General features: G+C 43.9%; 1 protein-coding gene across 1 annotated transcript in view; it reads right to left on the bottom strand.

The window, feature by feature from the left end:
- MYLK (myosin light chain kinase) overlaps positions 1–19,346 on the bottom strand; it is a 246,000-nt gene extending 226,654 nt beyond the window's left edge. Inside the window, exon 1 of the mRNA XM_066621393.1 lies at positions 19,268–19,346. The gene's annotated coding sequence lies outside the window, so the exon portion shown is untranslated. The remainder of the gene's footprint in view (positions 1–19,267) is intronic.
- Between the last annotated feature and the right edge of the window lie 6,195 nt (positions 19,347–25,541).

Consider the following 25,541-nt stretch of genomic DNA (forward strand, 5'->3'; position numbering starts at 1 on the left):
CAGAAATAAATCATAAGGTTTTGGAAACTATAAACCAGATAAAAGGAAATTCTACACCCCTACATGTTTTTAGACTAAGGATGCAATTTCAGGTGCACTTACCTGAGGAGAAAGACCCCTGGAACTTAGTGGGATTTACTTCTCAGTAAACATGCACAGGTTCATACTGTAAACATTATTATGCTTCCCTATATCTAATTTTTGAGGTGCTGCACATACAGTGCCAGCTGTACAGCTGGTGCAAATTCAGGAAGCTCTGTGTAGGGCCCAACCCAAGAAGGGAGTTAGGAAACGGCAGAGGAGGCTTCATCCCACCCCTCTCCCAGGTCTGATTCTCCCCTTGTTCTGCCCTCCTCTGCCCAGAAATTCTCCCTCCCTGCCTCCAAAACACCCTCTCCCAGCCCCTGTCCCCCCCCTCCATATACTTACCTGTGCCAGCTGGCACTGGGACAGGATGTGGCGCCGGTAGGCCGGCACACACCATTGGGCCAGTGCTGCCGGATCATGAGTTGTCACAAATGTGCCTTATGGCACGTTTGTGACACTCTGAGCTGGCGCTGGGATGGCTGTGCTGGCTCAGCCCAAAGTTAGGACTGCGCTATTAATTGCAGTTCTGCGATACCCTTCTTCAGCCCACATCAGTATTCAAGTTTCTTACAATTTCTTCTAAAGAACAAAAATAAAAGAGTTATAAACCATTCCTATATTTAAATGAAAACTGAGATTTTTCATATTTTCATCATGAGACTGGCAGCTCTGGGCTTAAAAATACCCAACCTTATAATCATTTCTGATCTGTGGTTATAAACTCAGAAGAGTTGGCACCTCTCCACTCCACAAGCACATGGTCTACAGAAGGCAGTAAGGAAGTCAAGATCCACGAGGCCTGCTGCTTTCAGGCCTACTGAAAGATGATGAAGTATTACATCTTGGTTTCTGAGGATTAAGAGAGCTTTTGTTTGCAATACAAAATCATGCCACTTCATGGTTGTCCTATATATACTAGAATTTGACAAAGTTACCACAAACCTACTGGTTTTTAGCACAGCAACTGCAATGAGTGGTACTGATTTGCTATAACTAGCTTTAAACAAAGCCACTTTGTTAACCTTCACCCTAGCATTATAGCTACATTCCACAGGCAACCTGCCTGCCAAGAGACCTAGACAGTATATGACCACGACAATCTACAGGCACACTTCCCAGCACATTAATCAAGTTGTCATCAAGGCTGCAAGCATCTTTAAGAAAGTGAAAGAGAGGAAGGGCTAGGGGATAATAACCAGTCCTCAAGACGTTATTTTAAAATGAGATACAAGACTGAACTTTTATGATGGCATTTAGGTTTAATTCACTGCTTAAACTACTGTTTAAAGAGTACATCTGAATAATATATTCCTTTCATTAAAAAAATGAAATGGAGCTTATTTGCTGTGACCTCAATTATGTTATTTTCTAGATGCCAGGCATTCTGAAGAGATTTATTTCCTCTCATGTGGTACACTGACACATACATTTATGGTGCCACATACAATATTTCTAACACAAAGCTTCTACAAGCATGATATGGACCTCCCTAAAGAAGGCTGAGAAGTTGATCAAGGAAGAAGAAGGTCAGGTTGTAGCCTGGAAGCTGACAGCAGCCACCTAAATGACACTCTGAGGTCTCTTGAAATCAAATACCCCAAGACCTTGGGAAGCGCCACAAGAGATTGGGTAGGGTAAGATGGCATCTGCCAGGGATAGGAGGGAGACAGAGGGCTGGAAAGGATAAAAGAGGGGCCAGGAGGCAGTGACAAGGCAGGGGGAGAAGAGGACAAAGGAAGAGCTGACGCTGGCTGCAGGAAAAATAGAGAGCAATGGCAAGGGATGAAAGAACAGAGAGGCAAGGAAGGAAAAGGTGGAGAGGTCCCAGGAAGAGGAAGCTGGAAGAGCCCAAGGTACAGTGAATTGGCACTCCCTTGGGGGTGGCTGGATCCTCTAGGAGAAGATCTCTGTCAGGAAGAAGGCAGCACCAGCTGCAGCACAGAGGGTGACCCCAATGGCTGAGGAGGTGCTTGAATGAAGCCCTCTTGGGCAAGGCAAGGGAGGTGGCCAGCTTGGAACTAGAGAAGGGCCAGCAGAGAGAATCAGGTTACTCCAAGGGACTGAGCTATATTGTGATTAGAGCTGGCACAACTGGAGTGCGAGACTTATATAGATATCCTTGTTAATAAGACCCTTCCTTGAGAGCATCCTCCACAGGTCTGAGCCTGCTTTCTGGAAATGGCAGGCTGGGGGACACAGAGGATGTCCCAGTATAACCTTTTGAGGCCATGCTGCCCCTAGGCTGAAGTGGCTCACCCCAAGGGATATCACACAGGTATAAAACATGCGTTTTCTCTGTGATCTCTCTGAGTAGGGCTACAAAAGATGCTTGACTGAAACACTGGAGAGCCATTGCTAGTCAGTCTAGATCAGTGATTTTCAACCTTTTTCATCTAAGGGCACACTGACAAGGTGCTAAAATTTTCAAGGCACACCATCAGTTTTTTGGTAATTGACAAGGTACACCATGCCGCTGGTGGGGGGCTTAAATCCCCCAATGGTCCTAATAATAAATGACCCTCCCCCAAATTCCCACAGCACACCTGCAGACCATTTGTGACACACCAGCGTGCCATGGCACACTTGTTGAAAATTGCTGGTTTAGATCATACTGAGGAAGATGGAGCAATGGAAAATGGACATTTTAGTATGTGGCATCACTGAATCAACTGGCTCTCAACTGAGCCATTTCTCCATGTGTCCACAGTAAATGCAGTACAGATAGTCTGGCCCACATCTTTACCAATGCTGTTCAACATTATAGACACACATACAAACAGAGTATACACAGAGTATATACACAGAGTATATACACAGACAAACATATACACAGAGTATAACAGCTTGTAGCAAACCCTGAACCTTATCCTGCAGACAAATCCCATGTTCTGAACCATCCCCCAATCAGGTCCTGACCTCGACTGCCTCAAAATAAAGTCTCTCATGTGGAAACAGCAGAACATTCAGAAACGATGACAAAGAACAGAGTGCTGCCATAAATTTGAGACTCTTAAAGAGTTTTGTTTCTACAAGTATGGATAACAATTAGCCGTAAGCAAGAATTAATCACCCCAGCCAGTCAATAATTAGCAGGAATCAGTAAATACTGAATGTGCGTATGTGAGAGAGAAGTGTTATAGTTCAGGCTGTGATCCTGTGCACATCTGCTAGAAAACAAAACTCAGTTGTACTTGGAGTAAACATAATTTTACATGCCCATAATTTTATTATGTTTTAATAAAAAAAATTTTTTTGTTATTATTTGAAATGCACAACCAAAAATCATATTAACTCTTAAGCAGAACTGTAAGGAGCAGAATAACAAAATTTATAATAATCAAAATAGAGGACTGCTATATCTAAGTCATAATCTGGATAATCTGAAAGCAATACAATTTACATTCAAGTCAATATATGGATGTTCATATATACACTTTGACAAATATGGGCTTTTCATGATATGTTTTAACACTGGCATACATGGGGGGGGGTCAAGGGAAGCAAATGCCCCGGGGCGCCACATCTCCAGAGGGCTTTTAAATGTCACTTACTGGGGCCGGGATCGCAACCATGTTTTAAAGATAGCATCCAAGCTCCCTCATCACAACATTCTGTATTAGGAAAACATAATGCCAATGAGCATTGGTTGTGAGCAAATAAAATGCAGACAGATTTCTGAATGTCTCCTATCATTCCCTCTCAAATCAGTAAGTTATAAATCATGACGGGAGGATTAAACAAGGTGTAGCTGGGCCCAGGTGCCTCATTTAGAGGGCCCCTTAAGTAGGGTGTTACAGGAGAGCAGGGTTGGACACAATGGGGTCGCGCACACTACACAGGAGTTTCCTGGTGACCAGGCCACCTCCCTCCTTCTACTCTCACAGCATTCTCCCAATCCCCTGTTCAGGATACCCTTAAATGCAGCCTAGCTGCCTCCTTGGCCAACTTAATTTCAGAGGGGCTTAGGTGGGCCCACTTTGGCAGGGAACTAGCCTTATCTGGGGCCACAGCCCCTGCTGACTGGCAGGATTGGGGCCGGTGCTAACAAACCAGGATCTGGGTTAGTGCACCCCAGGTGGATCCATCATGGCCAAGTGATACAGGGGTGTGTCACCCAGTGGCCCCTCACAAGATGGTGGGGTGGAAGCTTTTGTTGCTATTGTTAAACCCATTTGGAGGCAGGGCCCTTCTTGCAAAGTACTACTTAGGGCTCATGTCAGTGCTTTCCAGCAATGACATAAGGGCAATGAAGCTCTGAGGTAAAGGAACAAACACTCCTTTACTTTGAGGAGGCCTCTGTGAGTGACACCCAACTGCAGGATATAGCACATGTCCCATTGGTACTGCTATGCCAATGCTGGAAAGCACTGACATAAGGGGTTAGGATTGCGCCCTTCATAGGTTCCCTTCTATCTATCAGCCTAGAACCTGTTAACTGTAATTCATGGAGTGATGCCTCATTTGAGGCCGCAATCCTATACACACTTTCCTGGGAGTAAGCCTCACTGAATATAATATGTTACTTCTAAGTAGACATGGTTAGGATTGTGCTGTGAATCATTCTTTTATTATTATTTTAGGAAGAAAATAAAACTCCACTGAGCATTATAATTGTTAACTATTCTTTCTTTGTTTCAGGTAACCAAAGAAGCCAGGCATGGGTTAAAAATGCACAGCTAAACATGAGGTGCATTTTCCACACTAGTGCTTCCTCCCCCCATATGAATGAACATAAACATGGAATAATGTCAAAATTGTTTCTTTTGCTGAAATATTGGGGCTTCTGTCCAGATGACAGGACAGAAATTTTAGCCTCACTTCTCACATATACTGCAGCAGTAGCAACTTGGAAGAAGAGCTATGGAATGATGAAGTAGGAAGAGAGCCCTCTTCATCCTAGCAACTGAGGTTGGGATTAAATGGTAAGAACTAGGTTCCAGGGCATGACCCACTCCTTGAAAACAGCTGAAGATAGAGGGCTGGGAAAAAGAAAGAGAGGAGGATTCAGCCAAGTTTCCCACCACAACCCAGTTCTTGCCATGCACCTTCTCATCTTTCATTCTTGACAAGCACAGGGTTAGCTAATAATAATAGTTACTCCCCACTCAAAACCAGTCGGGCCACTAATGCAAAAAGACTCTACTGTCTGAAGAATACATACACTTATGATACTAAATAAATATATGGTGAGCAAATGTAAGTAACCCTGTTTCAGAGTAGGAGGACAAGGCAATCATGGTTAATAAAAGGGAAACCCATTTTTCAAGTCACCTATGGCCATGGGTACTAGACATTACAAGGACAAGGCAACCATGGCTACTGAAGGGTTTTGTTTGTTTGTTTGACAAACTTCTATCTCACCCGTCAATATAAATATTTCCAGCTTACAGTTCTTAGCAAACAGTGCAACTGTGCAACCTTCACAGAGCAGACACACTATGGGGGAAACCCAGCGTGCGAAGCATGTGCTCTGTGTCTGAAATATGACCTCATCCCTTAAGAGATGAAAAAAGAAGGCAATGGGGAAAAGGACCACTTGGAAACACAATGTAGTCTTAGAACTTGGCAGGAAGTCTTAGACTTGGCAGAAAACTTGGCTGAAAACTCATCAGCCTTCTTGTCCGCATCTTAAGTTTTGTCATGATACAAAATATAGCCTTTGCCGATCACAAGAATGTAAGGCACCAAATGCATGGTCAGCAGTAGTATAGTTCCATTCTTTTCAACAGCTAGGACCAGAGACTTGGTGAAAACCTGTAGTTCTAGGAGAGGAATCTCCAAACATGGAGGAAACTGAGAAGCTCAAGGACTGGAATACTACCAAGCATCAGTTGTGAATGTGGTGATGACAACAGTAGAAGTGTGACAAGAATGGAAGTAACAACAGCCCCAGCTTCGCAGATTAAAACACTGGGTATAAGGTGTATAAGGGTATAATATATCTTTAACAGTAGCTTGACCTGCGGGCATAATCATGTGATATTCTCTCCATGCCTTGAAATTTCACCTGCTGCCTTCTGCAAATGAAGATGCACAGGAGCAGGCCAAGATAGCTTTCTTCTCATATGCTGGCAACCTTAGGCACTTCACTTAAAATTTGCTTACTAACTGTATAATAGTAAATTTGAGGCTGCTTAATTTTGCACTTTGATGTCTTTAACAGAACAAGAAGACGCAGAGAACTGCAAAATGTAGCCAGTATTAACTCAGCTACCAAAGATAGGTAAAATCATCCACATATCTCTTTATTTCTGCTCTCTGCTTCCCAAGAAACTGAGGTGTTCTGCTCAGTGTTGAAGACAGATTGTGACTGCTGCAGTCTCAACAGCAGCACAGATGTGCAGGACAAGAAGTGAATGGCCTGCTCTTGTGAGACTGGGGGCACTTGGCATTGGCACAGTTGGTGGCAGTGGTGTCACTAGGGGGGTGCGGGCCGCACTGGTTGACACACCAGGGGGTGATGACGCGCTAAAATCGCAGCTTTCGGAGCTACCATCGTGCCATATACCGGTGGATGCGGAATGGTCAGTGGAGTGCAATGCAAAAAACAGAATTAAAATAGCTCTTTTCGTTCAAAAGTTATGGCCAAAAAACTGGAAAGAAAAAATGAATGGATCTCTATGGAAAGTGAGCCGTATCATGCATTTACTCGTGAGTAGGCGCACTTGCCATAGTCCGTTGGAAAGGGCAAGCTGAGAGGAATCCAACGACACCTGAATGGTCCCGATCCAGTAAATGCAGCCCCAAAAAAGCCCGAGAAGGAAGTCCATATTCAGAGCTACGGAAAGCAAGCAAAACCACGTGGCCGCATTTACTCCGGAGTAGGCGAACTTGCCTTAGTCCATCGGAAAGGGCAGGCTGAGAGGACTCCAACAATGTCAGAATGGTCCTGATCCAATAAATGAAGCCCCAAAAAACACCCTAAGGGACCAGAAGGAGATCCCTGCCTCCCAGCTGCCCTATTGAGCTGTATGGAAAGTGAAGCAGCCTCAAGTTCGTGTTTACTCATGAGTAGGCAGACGAGCCTTGGCTGGTAGTCAGGCCAGGCAAAGGGGGATGTGAGGACACCAGAATGGTCCCAATCCGATGGATCTGCTCCAGAAGGCAGCCTCCCCCCCCCCCGCCCCCAAAAAAGGACCAAAAAGAGGCTTCAACTGGTAAGCGGAAGTTTTCTATTTTGCACTTGAAAAGCCAGGAGGGTCTTTATCTTGATATGCCTGAAATAGAAGAACTTTAAACTGGGCACTGGGGAGGGCTGGCAATCTCACTGATTCTTTGGGGGGGAGGGATTGTTATTGCAGGCAGACTACAGAGTAAGCTCCATTGACCACTATGGGACTTACTTCAGAGTAGACATGCATAGGATTGGGCTCACAGGCTGCAGTCCTACCCACGCTTTCCTGAGAGTAAGCCCCATTGACCACAATAGGACTTACTTCAGAGTAGATTCACTTGGTGGAACAGGACTGGCTCCCCCTTATTTAATTATTTCTTTTATTTTAATTTAATTATTTATAATTATTTATTTTAATTTGCTTGATGATGTCACTTCTGGCCATGACATCACCTCCAATGGGTCCTGGACAGATTGTCATTCTAAAAAATGGGTCCCAGTGCTAAAAGTTTGAGAACTGCTACAAGTTTTCAAAACCACTAAAATCAGAATTTGGAGGAATAATACCATCATGTTATATAACAATCAATGCATAATTTCATGCAGAATGCAATGAAACAAACCACATTGAGATATCTGTGTTCTAACAAAAGGTACAGCCAAAAAACCAGTGGGGGTGGGGTGCTGGTACATCACCACGCCCACCACCTGGGGCATTGCCCCGCTCACTGCATGGGGTGACATGCAGGCCTCCCACACCAGGTGACATGAATCCTAGTGACGCCACTGCAGTGGGGTCACAGAGAAGACAGCATGGTAGGAGGTTTTAAAACAGAGCTGGGCGGGGCTGGGGGCGAGGACAAAAGGGAATAAAAGGAGAAGGGAAAGCCCAAATGGAGATGGACAAGAAGGAGAGCCAGAAGTAGTCGATAAAGGGGCCTAGGAGAAGGGAAATATGGGTATTGATGGGGCAGGGGGCAACAGACAGAGGTGTTGAGAGAGAAGGACAAGCAACAGGTAAAAGGCAGGGAGATGAGTAGGCAAAAGAGAGGAGGGCAGAAGTGAAAATGCAGGGTGAACTACAAGAGATGGAAGCAAGCACATGAAGCAGCCAAGACACCAGGAGGTAAGCCAGCAGTGGAAATTAGGAGAGAGGATGCTATGGAGGAGGAAGGAGTAAGACAGAGAGCAAGCACAAGGAAGAAAAGGGAAATAGGACTGAGGCCACCACAACAAAGAGAAGAGGAAATTGCTAGTAACTAGCAGATTTTTCCAAAATTGGGGGCACTGCCAGTTCTCAATCATATTTTGGCATTTTCTGTGGTCCCAATAAATTATTCTACTACGGCTTTTTTCTAATGAATCACCATGGCAACCTCTGCTCTTCACATCTCTCCAGTGACTCCTAGGAAGCCTGTATAAGTAAGTCATATGGAACAATATTTTTCAAACATTCTAGAATATATTATTTTTTTCTTGCGTCTTCAAATTACTAAAAAGGCTCTCACTAAAATCACCTCTGCCCTCCCCTAAGATTCTGCTACTAATCTGTGCCTTAGCCGCCAACAGAACTAACAAGGGAGCAGTATTCAAATATCTTTAAAAGTGATTGGCCCTACCTAAACCATTCTTCCAAAAGAGATGGAAGTGCTCAGATGCACTTAATCCCTCCAGGCACTTTAATTAAATTAGACATTTGTGGACTTCTGGAGGCCCTCTGAAACCACTGTCTTTTAAATTTGAGAAACAAAAGATAGATTAGACTTATTAAGTGCCAGCAAAGTTAGAAAGATTCATTTAACAAAACTGTGAGGCAAAAACGCAAACCTTTCCTTACCCCAGAGTGGACCTCCACAGAGGAATATCAGAAAACGGGTTATTCCTAAGACACTGAATATCCACCATTCCCACCTAACTGGAAATCAAGCTCTGTCAGTGGCTGTTTGAAGGATAGATCTCTCCTTGTTAAGTGCAATCCTAACAACCCAATCCTATGAGACTTTGTGACTGCAGAACAAGCATTCTGTGGTTGCAAAAGGCCCAACAAAGACACAAAGATTGCACCACTGCCAGGCCAGTCTGAGCCACTGCTGCAAAGTGGCTACAACCTCAGACCCTTACCACCATGTATCCTGGGCTGTGATGCTTCCAGTAAGTTGGCGGTGAGGGTATGTTGTGGGCAGGGAATGTTTTTTGGGTAGATTGGAGGGTGTGGATTCCAGTGGCAGCAACATGCACCAAGATCTTCTCTGCTGTTCTTTGCCCAGTTCCTCCCCTTTTCTCTCCTCACACTTATGCCAGCTATATAACTGGTGTAGGTCCAAGGAGACCCATAGCCTCAGGAGACCTAAGCAAAGATAAGGAAAAACTATTTTCCTTATTTCTCCCAGATCTCCTAATTGCCCCATCACCACTGCATGCAGTGTGTGCCTCCTTGGTATGGCAGCATGCTATAGCATGGAAGGGGATAGAATTGGGTTGTTATTCCTTGCATTTTGGCTAAGGAAACCACAATTTCTATTGTTAAGAGATGAAAGAAGCCCCTCTGTGAAAGAGATTGTCCATAGCCAAAATAATTCCCTCTTTTATATATTATTATGGCTAACCTGCAAAGCGGATTTTAATCTTTCTAAAAGACCTCTTGCAAGTATTAGATTCATTTCTCTGTTAGTAGCACAGGTATAAAAACAACAATAGTAATAAAAAGTGATGCATTGTTCTAAAAAATAATGATTAGAGGACAAGAGTTATTCAAACTCACACCTACAGATTTATACTTACACTTTATACTTTAGTGAAAAAATATACTTTATACTTACAGATTTATACATTTTCAAGGATGGGACATTGTGTGGCATTTTAGACTCAGCATGGTCTCCTCAGAAACTGGTTGACAGTATTAAGAGGGAGCGTGTCCACTTACTGTTCTCCCCAACATATGCTCTGCACAAAAAAGATGGAAATAGAGAATGGTTCTGCATTTCTGAAAAGCAGGAAGCAGAACCAGCAAGACTTCCTCAGCTTCCTTTCACAAACACATTTCCAGTCACCATTAGCTGGTATTGTGTCAGCCAGGCAAGGAAGTCTCAAGGAGTGATGGCAAGCCAGTGGATAAGTAAGGGATAAGTATTTGTGAGAGTGAAAGTGGCAAAGTATTCCAATTCTGCTTAACAGAATTGCACCCATGACCTGCTGAAAAGCAATTTTCCTAGGCTAATAACATTAGGTATCCCTGCTTCTTCCAACACCTGCTCATACTAGAGTGATGTCAAGATGAACCATCCACTGAGCTATGCAGAGTTTTATACAACTGAATACAGATGGCAATAAAAACCCAGCATTAAACTAAAAAGCTCTGACGGATAATAATGAATAGAGACAGGAATACACAATAGCTAACAGATTTGTTTTTAAATACATATAACAGGGGTGCTCAAACTTTCAACTTTAGGAATGCTGGACCTTTAACAAGTGTATAGAAGAGAGAATTTCAGCAGGTGCAGCTTGTCAGGATGACAAGTTGCACCTGCTGAAATTCTCTCTTCTATACACTTGTTAAAGGTCCAGCATCCCTAAAGTTGAAAGTTTGAGCACCCCTGACATATAACATTCAATGTTTTTTAAAGTTGTGAGCTTTAAAGAAAGCTTTAATATTTACAGGTCCAGCCTTTTTATTCACGGATTTGACTCAACACGAATGGCCCCTGCAAATGAGAAGGAATGTGCTGATCCCTGGAGAAGGGGAAAATGCACCCCTTTAAAATCAGTTTTAAAAAACTGAACAGTCCTTTAACAATAGCCTCCACAATGAGAGAGGGGGGGCAGCTGGCTGACAATCCATCTCTCTCCAGGTGACCCCTCCCTTCCCCCTGAGCACCTGAAAGGAAGGTGATCCCTTTGCATTGGTGAAGGGTGCTGAGTGAAGCGCTTGAAGGAGGTCTGATTGAGGGATTGTGTTCTTAATGACTCTTATCTTACATCACAAAGGTCAGCAAGGCTGTTTTTAAATCACCTGAGCAAAGAAACTTTGTTTTTTCAATTGATTTGCTATAGTGCGTTTTTTGCGATCCTTGGATGGCACCCATCCAAGTGCTTGGAACGGAACCCACGCGAATAATGAGGCTCAACCTGTATAGTTTAATATTTATTATATTTATATTTGTGCATTTACAGGCTTGATAGCCCAATTCTAACCAACTCTCCATCTCCAGTGCAGCCACAATACGGCCCTGCTGTTATGCCTTTGACTGCTGTTTGATCTGCATCATTGGTAAGAGATAACATTGATCTCCATATGGTGAAAACTTCATCTGCTAATTTCTGTGCACTTCATGACATAGAATCACTTCAGGATTTGTGTGTGTGTAGATGTATGGGAAAATTCCCCGATGGGTGGCACCACTGGAAGCATGTACCTGACCAAGTTTATTAGAGACAACAAAAATGATTAGATATGAAAATTTAGTGAAGAAAGATGGGAAATTAAAGACAAAAGAAGAATTGTTAAGGCAAGGTGTGGAGATGGACTGGTGAACTCACCTGCACTTAGACTCAAGATTTGGGAGAGACAAACAAGAAGGCTTCTATATGGAACAGATGCCATTTGATAATGGGTGCAAAATATAGGCCATAATATCAGAATAGATCAATGGGAACAGATCTGGAAGCATAATATAAAATTTACTAGAGCAACAAATTTCAAAGAAAATGTATATAAAATGTTTTATAGATGGTACATGGCACCAAAAAAAATTGGTAAAAATGAAACAGAATATATCAAATAGTTGTTGGAAGTGTAAATGTGTGGAAGGAACGTTTTATCATATGTGGTGGACGTGTAAAAAAACGCTAATCTATTGGAGGATGGTAAGAAATTTAATACAAGAGATTGTTGGATTTACTATACCGTTGAAACCTGAATTATTTTTGCTCAATATTACTTTAGATGCTATAGATCAGGGATGCCCAAACCCCGGCCCTAGGGCCACTTGCGGCCCATGAGACCTCTCAATGCAGCCCTCAGGGAGCCCCCAGTCTCCAATGAGCCTCTGGCCCGCCAGACATTTGTTGGAGCCCGTACTGGCCTGATGCATCTGCTCTCAGCATGAGAGTGACTGTTTGACCTCTCGCATGAGCTGTGGGATGAGGGCTTCCTCCACTGCTTGCTGTTTCACTCTGTGATGCAGTAGTGGCAGCAAAGGAAAGGCCAGTCTTGCTTTGTGCAAGGTCTTTTACAGGCCTTGAGCTATTTCAAGACCTTCATTCATTCATATAAGCATCTTTAATATAGTCATTTATGTAAACTTATTCAAATTTTAAATGTAAATTGATTCTTTTTTTCCTCAGCCCCCAACACAGTGTCAGACAGCTGATGTGGCCCTCCTGCCAAAAACTTTGGACACCCCTGTTATAGATAAAGAAAACGATGTGTACCTAGTTATGATTTTAACTATAGCGAGGATTTTATATGCTAGATATTGGAAGGACTTCAAAATACCAATGAAAGATGAATTACTAGAGAAAATAATGAATGTGGCGGAAATGGACAGACTTTCAGAAATTTTGGATCACCAACGAAAACTAATACAAATTGAGCAATGGAAACCCTTTTATGCTTGGTTGAAAATGAAGTTTTAGAAATATATGATAGGGCATTTAGATGATTGTACTATATATATTAATTGATGTGTTATGATAGATGAATGAAAAATGACATTAAGAGGTAAATTGAGAAGAGGAAATTGATTAAGATATGTAATGATTTATTAGTTTTAGTGATATATGATGATATGATTTCCTGCACCCTTTTTTGTATAGTGAAGTGTGAACAGACAATGTTTGTGTTGTCTGTTATGTGTGTGTATATTTGTTTTTGAAAAATATTTTAAAAATTTTTTAAAAAGGATTTGTGTGTGTGTTTGCGTTACTCAGATAACCACAGATTTGCAAAATGAAAAGACTCACATCCCTAAAGAAATAAAATATAATCATCAGTTGAGGAAATAGACAACAGAGCTGGTGTAGCCCTGTGGCCTAAGAGACTACTGTAAATTGCGATTTCCCCAGTTTGAATCTCACTTCTGCCATTTACTAAGAATGCAATCCTATATACCAGTGTTTGTCAAACTGTGGGTTAGAACCCACTTGGTGGGTCAGGACCCAATATCTGGTGGGTCTCACAGAGACTCCAGTGAAAACAAGGGTGATGGAAAGATCAGATAACTAATTGCCTGAAGCTCTAAGGCTATTCAAAGATCAGATAGCTGCTAACTGCCCTGCAAAGAGCTGAGCTCCTGCAGTTTGCAAGCTTGTGTCAATATAGGGAGATAAATGTTTGAGCATCTTTTTTCCTGGTGTGTTTTTTCCAAGTCCAACAATGACAGGTAGTGGGGGTAAGTGCAGGCTAGGTCACATAACAGGAAGCCCAATCCAGCTGGCCTGCGCTGTATCCAGCATGGGGTTGGGGCTGCCTGTGGGGCAACTCAGGGCAAGGGAAAATATCTCCCCTTACCCAAGTAATGCTGCAGGGTCCCCAATGGAGCTTCTTGGATCTGCGCCACCTAAGGAGGTGGTGCAGATCTGAGCAGCCCAGCTCTCGGCAGGACCGCCCAGGAGTGGAGTTAGGATTCGGCCTAAGTGCCAGATCCTGCACCCACCCTTCAGCCAAGCCAGGTCCATTCATGGCCCACCCACTGCCTACCTTCCCCCTGCCGCTGGGATGCCCCGGAATGCCCTCCCCAGAACCCTGCAATGGCAGCCCCCCGCCACCACTCAGTTACCTTGCTTCCGGCACAGGGGCCAAAGTCAGCCTCTGAAGGCCAGCACAAGTCTGTAAGCTCCCAGCTCAACGGGTGGCACAAAAGTGCCTTACAGCACTTTTGTGACATCTGGAGGCTGGCGCAAGGAATTTGCACCAGCTTAGGGTGCAGTTGGGATTGCACCCTGAGTCCCTCAGTCTGTAGCCTCATTTCTCATGATGAGAAACGGATCAAATTTTTGCAAATAATAAAATATTACAGTACTTGTAAATAAACAAATATATTATTTCTTTCTAGATCATCTTTTTAAAGTCTCGTAAAGTTAGATGGGTCTCAACAGAATGTCATTTTAAAAAATGGGACCCGGGGCTAAAATGTTTGAGAACCACTGCTATACACAGTCTCCTGGGAGTAAGCTCCACTGAACACTATAACATGTACTTCTGAGTAAGCATACACAGGCTTGCAAGTGAGTGTGCCTTTTTACATGTCACTCCCTCTCAACCTCAGCTGCAGCTTGGGGATAATACAGTAATACTTTCTGTATTAGATTCTTGTAGGGGTTACATCAACATAATACTATACTAGTGAAGTACTTTGTACACTCCAAAAGTACTATGCAAACACTAAATTATTACTGAGGAACTCTGAAGCTAATGTCCACCTATGATACAGAGAATCAGATGTAGTTGTATCAGGGTTCTATCAATACGCAGGGGAAGCAGTGTTTAAGTACATCACACATTCTGCAGCCTTCTAGTGAGTGAAGAAGCAAAACTGATCTGCTGGGTTAAGTAGATTTCATACCTCAGTATGCAGTTTCTCAACAGCCACACACTACAGGAAGAGGTTGAGAAGGAGAGGGTGAGAAGATAACGAGAGCGTTTGACAGGGACAAGTGTCAAACAGAAAGTCATGAGTAAGATAGTCATAGTGAAAAACATTTTCAAATTGTTTGAAAAGGACTAATTTTGATGCAAAGGATAGTTTGCATCTGTGCCATAATTTGTTTTATTACAAGAGATGCATGTATGTGATCAGTGGTGTCACTAGGGGGTGTGGGCTGCACCACGTGACACGCCGGGGGTGACGCGCTAAAATTGTGCCATTAAGAGCTACCGTGTCATGCCATACACTGTTGGATGCGGAATGGCTGGCGGAACACAATGCAAAAAACCCCGATGAGATAGCTCCTTCCCTACAAAAGTTATGGCCAAAAGTCCGGAAGGAAAAAATTCATGGAGCCCTATGGAAAGTGAAATGTACTGCGTGTTTACTCGCGAGTAGGTGAACATGCCTTAGTGCAGTGATTCTCAAACTCTCTGGGAGACACCCCAGTTTGAAAAGCCCTGCCTTAGTGCATCACAAAGGGCAGGCTGAGTGGAATCCAATGACACCTGAATGGTCCCGATCCAGTAAATGCAGCCCCCCAAAAACACCAGAGAAGGAGGTCCCTATTCAGCCCAATGGAAAGCAAGCAAAACCACGTGGCCGTGTTTACTCACGAGTAGGCACACCTGCCTTCCTCTGTGTGAAAGGGCAGGCTGAGAGGACTGCAAGGACATCAGAATGGTCTTGATCCATTGAATGCAGCCCCCAAAAACACCCAAGGAGGAGGTCCCTCCCCCAGCTGCAAGTGTATGGAGCCCTATGGGAAGCGAAGTAGCCTCACGGTAGCATTTACTCGCAAGTAGGCAGACATGCCTTGGCTGGTGGTCAGGCCAGGCAAAGGTGAATGTGAGGACACCAGAATGGTCCCAATCCCATGGGACTGGAGCGCAACAAAAGCCCCAGAAGGCAGCCTCCCCCCCCCCACTAGAAAGGACCCAAAAAGAGGCTTGAACTGGTAAGCAGAATGTTTTCTATTTTGCACTTGCAGTTTCCCTCACAGCCCAAACATACCCACACTTTCCTGGGAGTAAGCCCAACTGACTCTAATGGGACTTACTTCTGAGTAGACATGCATAAAATTGGGCTCTGAGGCTGGACTCCTATCCCCACTTTCCTGGGAGTAAGCCCCTTTGACTCTAATGGAACTTACTTCTGAGAAGATTGGACTTTCAGACTTGTAAAGCTGTATTGATGTGCTTGAAATAGAAGGACTTTAAAATGGGCACTGGGGAGGGCTGAAGATCTCACTGATTCTTTTTGGGGGGTTATTGCAGGCAGACTACAGAGAAAACTCACTTGGTGGAACAGGACTGGCTCCCCCTTATTTACTTTTTTCATTTTAACTATTTATAATTATTTATTTTAATTTGCTTGATGATGTCACTTCTGGCCATGACATCACTTCCAGTGGGTCCTGGACAGAGTGTCATTCTAAAAAGTAGGTCCAGGTGCTAAAAATTTGAGAACTGCCACAATAAGGTGCTAGTAAGTTGACACGGGGTGGGGGGGTGTGTGTGCGCGACTCTACAAGTTTTCAAAATCACTAAAATCAGAGTCTGGAAGAATAATACCATCACGTTATATATTAATCAATGCGTAATTTCATGCAGAATGCAATGCAACAAACCACATTGAAATACCTGTGTTCTATCAAAAGGCACTGCCAAAAAACCAGTGGGGGTGGGGCGATGGTACATCACCACACCCACCACCTGGGGTGTTGCCCTGCCCACTGCATGGGGTGACGCACAGGCCTCCCGCACCGGGTGATGCGAATCCTAGTGATGCCACTGTATGTGATGATGATTTGTTAGAATGTGCTAGCAATGACACAGGGTGATCCTGTGCTCTGGACTCCAAGTTCCTTCTAATGCAATCTTCTGAGATCACTGTAAACAACCAGCATGAACAACATACTGCCATATAACATATTCATATTTGCATTCAGAGAAACAATTCTAAAAGACATACAAACAGCAGACCTAGAACTGGCTTGGAGGTGTGAAAAAGGCTAAAGTACAATCTACATGTGGGATGGAATGCATATTTGTGTGTAAATGTTGGTAAGGGCCTTCTCCCATCTCACCACAATGGCTCTCTTGCCCATATAAGACACACTAAACTGGTTCTTATGAATATCCACACGGTATGTGCAGAATTGTGCAAAATACAAGCAGATGTATTTACCAGAACATCTGGAATAATAATAATGTATCATGTTTTATTGTACACTACTTACTTCTTCTTACTATTCTACTTATTATTGTAGATAATTTTCTGCTTGAATTTTTTCCACTGTGATTTGTTGGTTAAAGTTTTTGTTCTTCAAAACAATTTCAAAGGGAGACATGTCACTAGGAGCAATGGAGCCCCAAGGCAGTGATGTCCATTTGTGCTGCAATGTCAGAGGTTAAATGCCCCTTCACTGTATGCAGCAGCCCCAAGGCAAACTATGTGCTTCACATTACAAGTCCTTTGGCCTTTGGTCACAAACAGACCTAGTGAGATGTCCCCTGGTTCTGATGTTGTGTGAGAGGGAAAAGGACATGCTCCTATCTACTTTATCAATCCCCTGCATAATTATGTACGTCTCAGTCAATTTCCCCCTTAGGCACCTTTTTTCCTAGTCGCAAATGAAGTGAGGTGCCCCATCCCAATATTGGTCGATCTCTTCTGCACCTTTTCCATTTCCACTATATCCTTTTTGGAGACCTGGCGACCTGCAGGTTCTTGGAACTACTTCAGAAAGTAACACACTTGCAGAGGGTTGTGGACATCAGGAAGAAGACAAGCTTAAGGAGTCGTTGGTGTTCCTTTTTATCACATTAACCGAGCCTTGGCATTTCCTTCCAGTGAAAAACCACGGTTGTGGGCCCTGGACGTGGTGTGGGTGGTAAATCTGGGCTTCTATCTCATTCCTTCTCTCCGCCCCATGTGGCACTAGCCCAGTGATTTTCAACCTTTTTCATTTCATGGCACACTGACAAGTTTCATGGCACACTGTCAGTTTTTTGACAATTGACAATGCTCACCATGCTGTTGGTAGGGGGCTCACATCCCCCAGTGACCCTCCCTCAAACTCCCATGGCACACCTGCAGGCCATTTGCGGCACACCAGTGTGCCGCGGCACAGTGGTTGAAAATGGCTGCTGGACTAGCCATTTACAGTGACTTTGCCTGGCTGCCTTAAGCTAGAAGTAGCAAGTGTAGCAGCCTCCTGGGAGACTTCCTTCCCACACACCAAGGCTGGGACTGGATACTTTGAGGAGGGAGAAATGGCAACAAGCAGAGCGACAGAAGTTACACTGCGAGCTGGGGAGGAGGAGGAAGGAAGCCTGACCTTCGCTCCAGAGATTATCACTCTCAACAAAGCCCGAGGCGGAGGCTGCAAAGCCTCCCAGTAAGTCACAAACAAGCCTCGCTCCACGCAGCCCCCTGCGCCCGGCTGCCTCCCTCGTCACCTGAGTGACTGCTGGCTCCCAGCACTCCTTGCAGACGCCCTCGCCCCGCCATTCATCACTAGGAAGCCTCTGCTGCAAGGTTACCTGCCCCTTCCACACGCCATCGCTCTCCTCAACAAAGCACAGGCAGAGGAGGGCGGCTTTGTGCGCGCCTGGTGGCCACAGCCACGTGGGAGCGCTGCACTAGCCATTCCCCTAGTAGTCCCCTAGTAGTAGTTCATTCATGGGGCGGGGGGGGGGATGTTCAGGCTGGATTCGGTGCAAGCGCCATCCAGAGTATGTTTCCTCCCCAAGTAGCTCCCTAGTAAGTGTGCACAGGATCGCACAGCTGTCCTTCACGTATATACTAAGAATCCCACCGAGCTCTGTAGGAGTCACTCCCAAGTACGTGTGCACATCTTTGCAGGCGTACAGCCCAATCTCAGGCATGTCTTCTCCGAAGTAAGTCCCATTAGAATCATTGGGGCTTACTCCCAGGAAAGCGTGAATAGGATTGGGTTGATAGTGTAGCCAATGTTGTAAGGAGAAAAAAAAAAAAACCCACACATGCAGCGGCGTAGCTCGAGAAGGGTGCACAGGCTGCAATCCTGCGCATGCTCTCCTGGGAGTCAGCCCTACTGAACTCAATGGGAGTTACTTGTGAGTAGGTCACACATAGGATTGGGCTAAATTTTGCAGGGTGCCTCATCGCAGCGTGGAAGGGGCTCCTCCCCCTCGGAGCCATACCAGGCGGTGGGAGCAAAGGGGAGAGCCACGCGCTGCAGTGGGGCTCCCTGCAAAACTTCGTGCTTTGCCTGCTCTTCCCCCCCCCCCCCCATGCATTCGTGAAGGAGATGCATCTCGCTCACAGGAGCTGCCTCTCCTGTTCAACAAGTCATCCTCTCCCGGGGCGAAGTGATCAGCAGACCCCAAGGAAGAAAGGAGGCAGGGCTCCAGCCGGCATCAGAGAGACTCACCGCGATTCCTCCGTGCAGCTGCTCAGCTCACGATGCGCGCGGAAGCCCCGGAAGAGTTGGCGGCTCTCGCTCTTCTCTCCGCTCCCCTTGCAACAGCACCATCCAAGCGGGTTCTTTTAACTCGCCGGGCTGCCCCTCCAAGCGAGCGTGCCCGGAGCCTTATTAGGAAATGTTTGCAGGAATTGGGAAACGTTGGTTGGAGGGGTTAGGGTGCGTATGTGGTGGTGGTGATGGTGGTGGTGATGGGGGGGGGGGACCTTGCAGAAAGCAGCCAGCAGCGTCTCGCACCGCCTGCGCTTTTGACAACAAAACTGGTGACCTGCACAGCCTGGGAAGGGGGGGGGAGACAGGAGAGAGACGGGGCGGGGATGAGATGAGATGGAGAGGGTTGGATGTGCAGGAGGGGAGACCACTGCCTTGATAGACAGCTAGCCTCGCTGGAAGGATCACATCACCTCCTACAGCTAGAGATCCCCAGGGCCAGCCGGCAGGGCTGCTGCACACTTCAGAAAAAGGGAGTGGGGCAGCCCCATTCGCTTGGTTTGAGCAACAACTTGCAATATGGGACCATTTTTAATTATTTTCTTATACACTGTATTATTTTTACAGTGTATTTTACTTACTACTCTTACTTTTACTTACTATCTCTTTTTCCCCCTATATCATCTGCCTCCTTGTTTTTATCCCCCCTCCCCTTCTACAGTACATCATTGTGGCACAGGCATGACAAGGTCACAGTTTTATTTCCTTATTTCATTTTTGTATGTTTTCTCCTCCAAATAAATCAAGGTGTTCCTCACAACAAGCCTGTGAGGTAGGACAGGCTGGGAGAAAGTGACTTGCACAAGATCAAAGCATGACACTTAATAATAAAAACAGAATAGAAGTCCTGCTTTCTCAAAACCACTTCACATTTTACTTGCTAGACAGCCCAATTCTATCCACACTTTCCTGGGAGTAAGCCCCATTGACTTTAATGAGACTTCTGAGTAGACATGCATAGGCTTGGGCTGTAAACCATTTCTGCTCAACGTTGCATATATGCAAGGGGGACCAAACGTGTACACCTGTGGGTTGAAATGGTTACCTAAAATATTTCACACGTACCCATAAAAACATGATACAATCTACAGCCTCCTGCCAAAGCTCCATGCTCAGGAAGGGATTTTCAGTAGGATCTTTCCCAACTCCATCCCCCTTCCCTTCCAGGTCTTATGCATGCAACACACCAGCCAGTATCTGCTTATAAGAGGCCTGAGCACATTTCCCAAATGATAATCACACCAGCCCAAGTAGAGAGTAAAAAGGACTCCTCAAAATCACCTCCTATACAGACCCACAACTCTACAAGCTGACTACACAGGAGGGATGACCATAACCTAACAAATTCACATGTTCAGTGGTGGTATGTATTACAGGAGTACACATACACACAGATGATCAAAAGTCTTTTGAGACTAGAGTTTGCAAGGTAGGAAAGGGACATACGACCTCCATGCTGTTGATAAAGATGGAGCTCCCTGCAAGATGCAATGCCTTATAAAAGAAGATAATCTCCACCTCCTTAGTCAGATCAGTGTGATGCTTACATGTGTAAACATTATGAGCAGTAGATAAACCACTAGTAATATCCCACTACTGAATATAGATTGTATTTTATGACTACAGTATCCATTGAATACTTTATGAATATTTTATTCTAATATTTTATGCATATAGTATTACACTATTTTACTGTATTTTAGGAATACAGACAAAACAATGCCAGATTCTGAGAATCTGACCTCCACTCCTTTGCTCAGTGTAATAATACACTTGTTGGCCAAGGACAACTCTGGAGGAAGAGTTGCTGTAGTTGTAGCAGTAGATGTAGTTGCTGATGTAGTTCCACCAACATTTATTCCAGACTTTTTATATGGGTGGTATTTTTGGTTGAAAAAAAGTTGTTGCTTTTTTCGCCAGATGTAGTCCTACCTACCATATGGTGTAGTGCATTTCTTAAAATGAGCAGGGTCTGCTTCATCAGGTGTGTGTCACGCTCACTAGACTGTGAATGGAGCTTTCTGCTGAATGTATCCATGGCTGTGCCACATATCCCTCCCACTTTGGGCAAGTAACCCCATTCTCAGAAGCATCTGCTCCTTTGGTCTGTTTAGGAAATTGTTTTTTGTTTTTTTTTAGGAAAACCATTAAGATATTTTTATTCTGCATAGTTTTCAGTTATTAGGCTACTGCTACCTATTTTGTGTTTTTTTTTTAGAACTGTCTCCTGCAATGGTAATTTTTTTTAAATTGTCATTTTTATGTTATCTGTTTTCATGTGATTTTTATGAATATGATTTGGACATCATTATTTTGCTTGTAAGCTATGTTGGAGATAGATAATCAAAAGGAAAAATAAAAATCTCAATATAGTTGATACAATACAATGTATTAAGAACAGTGCATGTGTAGTCATGTGGCTTGGCAATCTCCCTACACTTCCTCAATCCAATTTTTCCATTGTTATCTAGTAGCAAAAAGCCTTTTGACTATTCTAGGTTTAGGAACTTTTTTTTTAGGGGGAGAGATGTATTAGCCATTCAAAGCTTTCCAAAGAACTGAATTTAACATGAAACTCTGCATACAAGGGTTTAGGCTTACATCCATTTGTAAATGAAGATATAACATTGAAGATTGACTATAATGCTCATTTGATTTTTTTTAAAAATGGGTTTCTTTTTCATATTCATAACATACAAACATACAAACCCAAGTAACATTGTAGGTTTTAGCCATTTCTGCCCAATGTTGCATATCTGCAACAGGGACCAAATGTGTACACCTGTGGGCTGGGCAAAAATGGGTTAAAAAAGAAAATCATTGTCTATATGGCCTCAGATTTCTCAGAACATTGTTTGCCACAAATTAACTTTGACATGGCTGCCACATTCAAACACTTATTCAGCATTTGCAGTGGCAGTAACTCAGATCTTCACCAATAGTTGGCAATCTACCGTACATTTTTGTCCCAGTAAATTCCAAATAAAGTTTTTTTTATTTGCCATGCCTCTCAGAAGTCCCAAAAAGAGTGGAGTCCAAACATAACAGGCTTTTTAGTGTCATGTGTGAAACAACTGCTGAAAGTTAAATTACTCCCACAGTGCATTACATATGTTCCTTTTTTCTTTAACAATGCAACGGGTCTTATGTTCTGTGCTCTCTATCATTTTTTTTAAAGCTGTACACAGAAAGAGCTCATCAGAAATATTTCAAGTAATTGGATTGTCTGGATTATTTCTGATGGGGAGATTCTGGTCCAAGCAGCTTCCTCTGAATTCTCTGCAACTCTGAACATAAAAGCTGTTCCATATTAAGGAACCACAAATCCAAAAAGGAAGAAACATATTATAAGATGGGAATGATTTAATTTTCAGCAGTAGTGCATATGAAATTCATTAAAATAACATTATTCTAAATGAGGATCTGGGCACAAATACAATGTACACAAATGCATATTTTACCTCTCATCTGCACATTGCTAATTAAATCTTAATGTGCACATGTACACATGTGTAGACACATACACATTTTTGCTTCGCTCTACTCTTGAAGACCTACTCTACCCTTGAGCAGCTTATTATATCACTGTCATGGACACCAGTGTGTAGAAGACACTGGTCAGCAGTAATGGTCAATCTGCCTCTTTCCATGGTAGTGGAAGGGAGAACCAAACAGGGAGGAATGTAAAGTGGCACTGCCAAGAATCTTCCATGTCCACATTGATAGCAGTTCCTCAGTTGTGGAGGAGATAGAAACCTGCCAAGGGCTTCCTTGCATAACTACTGAATACACTTATTTCTTGGTTGAGAAGCACATTGCGCTATATAGCTAGACCAGCCATTTTTAACCACTGTGTCATGGCACACTGGTGTGTCATGACTGGTCCCCAGGTGTGCCGCAAGGAGAGGGTCATTTATTAGTAGGGCCATTGGCGGATGTGACAGCACAGTGTGCCTTGTCAATTGTCAAAAAACTGATGACCATTTTAGAGCCTTGTCAGTGTGCCATGAGATGAAAAAGGTTGAAAATCACTGAGCTAGACATATGTTGGTGTCATCATTAGGCAGTTGCCAACAGCCTTTAGAAGGGCTCAGTGCTGATTCCTGAGACTACCTCTGTGCCAATAGTCTTGGTGTGGTGGGAACAGCAAAGCAACTCTTTAGGGGACCACCCAAGTAGGAAGGGGCCAAGGGAGGGCAATTTGCCAAGGGCCCTGTGAAGCCAGCCCTGTAGACAGATATATCTGCTTCTAGGCAGGCTCTCAAGTTCAATAACAGTGGGGAAGCATGCCTCAACACACAACATAAGGGCAAATGGGAGTGGGGTAGTAGTGGACTACAACAGCCTAGTTCAGGGGTTTCCAAACCCAGCCAGTCTATCGGCCAGTCTCCGATCCCCTGAGAGTCTCTGGTTCAGTTGACCAAACACAACTGGAGTTGTATTTGTGGGGTGGGGAATGTGGGTCCATTTAAGCGTGTACTTTATTTCTTGGGCTCTGTTAGTGCTTGGAGAAATCCTGGACATTTGAGCCCATTCATCTAAGTTCTATCTCTAACATATTTATTTAAATGTTATATTGATTTTTTCCCCAGCCCTCGACACTGTACCATATATTTGATGCAGCCCTTCAGCCGAAAAGTTTAGAGACCCCTGGTCTAGCTGGACCTTACTTGGGGCACCAAACTCCCTAGATGCATATCCTGGATGGAGGTATAGAGGGCTCTCATGCCGTGCAGGTTTTCATTTCAGATGTCTCTGGATGTGGGAGGGGGTCAGCTCTGGTCTCTAATATACGATGTTGCTCCTAACTGGCTGCTTAGTGACTTTTTAAACTGTAAACAATCTTTCAGGCAGCTGCTGGAGAGAGATAGGTTTGAGAACCAGAGTCCAGATGGGCTTAAGCCTTCTTAAGGCTCATGCTTGGCTTAACATTTATATATTGGCTTAACAGTTATATATGAAACTTTTCAAGCTTGTGGACTCCAATTCCAGAGAGAATTGTCATGCAGCTTCTGTAGACAACAAAAAAGCAGGATAAAGTTACCAAATGGATGTGTTTAGGGGGGCAGGTGATTGAAGCTGAACTGTAAATACTGCCGTTCAGAGACAATTATCAGAAGATTAGGAACATAGAAGTGGGGGAGGAGGAGGAGGATGCTTCTGTAGACATCTTTAACTACAAGGGCCAGATCAAATAATCACAAAGGCCTTTTTTTCTATGCAGCCATTTTAAAGCTATAACTGACAATACCATCTGTGTTGTTAACTTTTGTTAACACCAAAACACCAGTGTTTGCTGTGCATACACAACAAAGTACAATACCGCAGTCACTGTTAGCTGGAGTGACAACTCTTCCACTGCGTATTCTATATGGACATATGATTTCCCCACCACCAACGAACATTTCTCTCTGGCATCAGAAGATTCCCTGTGGTTATGCAGGTTCTATTAATCGATGGTTAACAGGTGATACTTGGAAAGTAAATGAAAACTCACCCAGTTGGATAAAAAAATGCATATAGATGTCTCAGAAAAAAATATATACATGAAATCGTAAGTAGGACACACTGGCATTTCTGGAGGGGCATTAAGTTTTTTAGGCACCTGAATGCTGGTGTAAAGCAGCCTCTCCCCCTGCCCTCAGAGCCATTTGCAACTGCCAAAGCAAAGCAAAGACATCTCCTTCACTTTGCTTTTACAGCTGGGAATGGCTCTGAAGGCAGGAGGGAGGAGCTGCCTCCTTTCAAGAACACCAGTGGAAGGACATATTAGATACAGACTTGAAACATGATGTTGTGAATGAGCCTCACAAATTTGCCTAGCCTGTGTGCCTGAGATTTGACAAAAGAGTTTGCAAGGACTCATGTCCAGGATGCTTCCTGAATGGGAAACTCCATTGAGAGACTCTGTCAGAGGCTCGTAAGCAGTAGTATCCATCTGAGAGAAGGGAGTGACATGAGAGGATAAGGTGACCCATTCCCCCCTCCCTTGTGTGGTCAGTGTAACAATGACAAACAATTTTCTTATAGGTTCTGAATGTAGCTGTCAGAGAATGGACCTAAAGAAATAAGATACCTAAACTATTGTCAGTGAAGACCTACAGGTCAAACACTGGGCTGGTACAGAAGTAACATCAAACCTTGCTTTGGCACTACATGAATAAATCTTTGTGTAACATTGGGCTGGGGCACTGCTTCCTTCCTCTTGCTTTGTACATTGCTACTCCTGGTT

The sequence above is a fragment of the Tiliqua scincoides genome, chromosome 1 (assembly GCF_035046505.1).
Source record: "Tiliqua scincoides isolate rTilSci1 chromosome 1, rTilSci1.hap2, whole genome shotgun sequence".
In the NCBI taxonomy this organism is placed as follows: Eukaryota; Metazoa; Chordata; class Lepidosauria; order Squamata; family Scincidae; genus Tiliqua; species Tiliqua scincoides.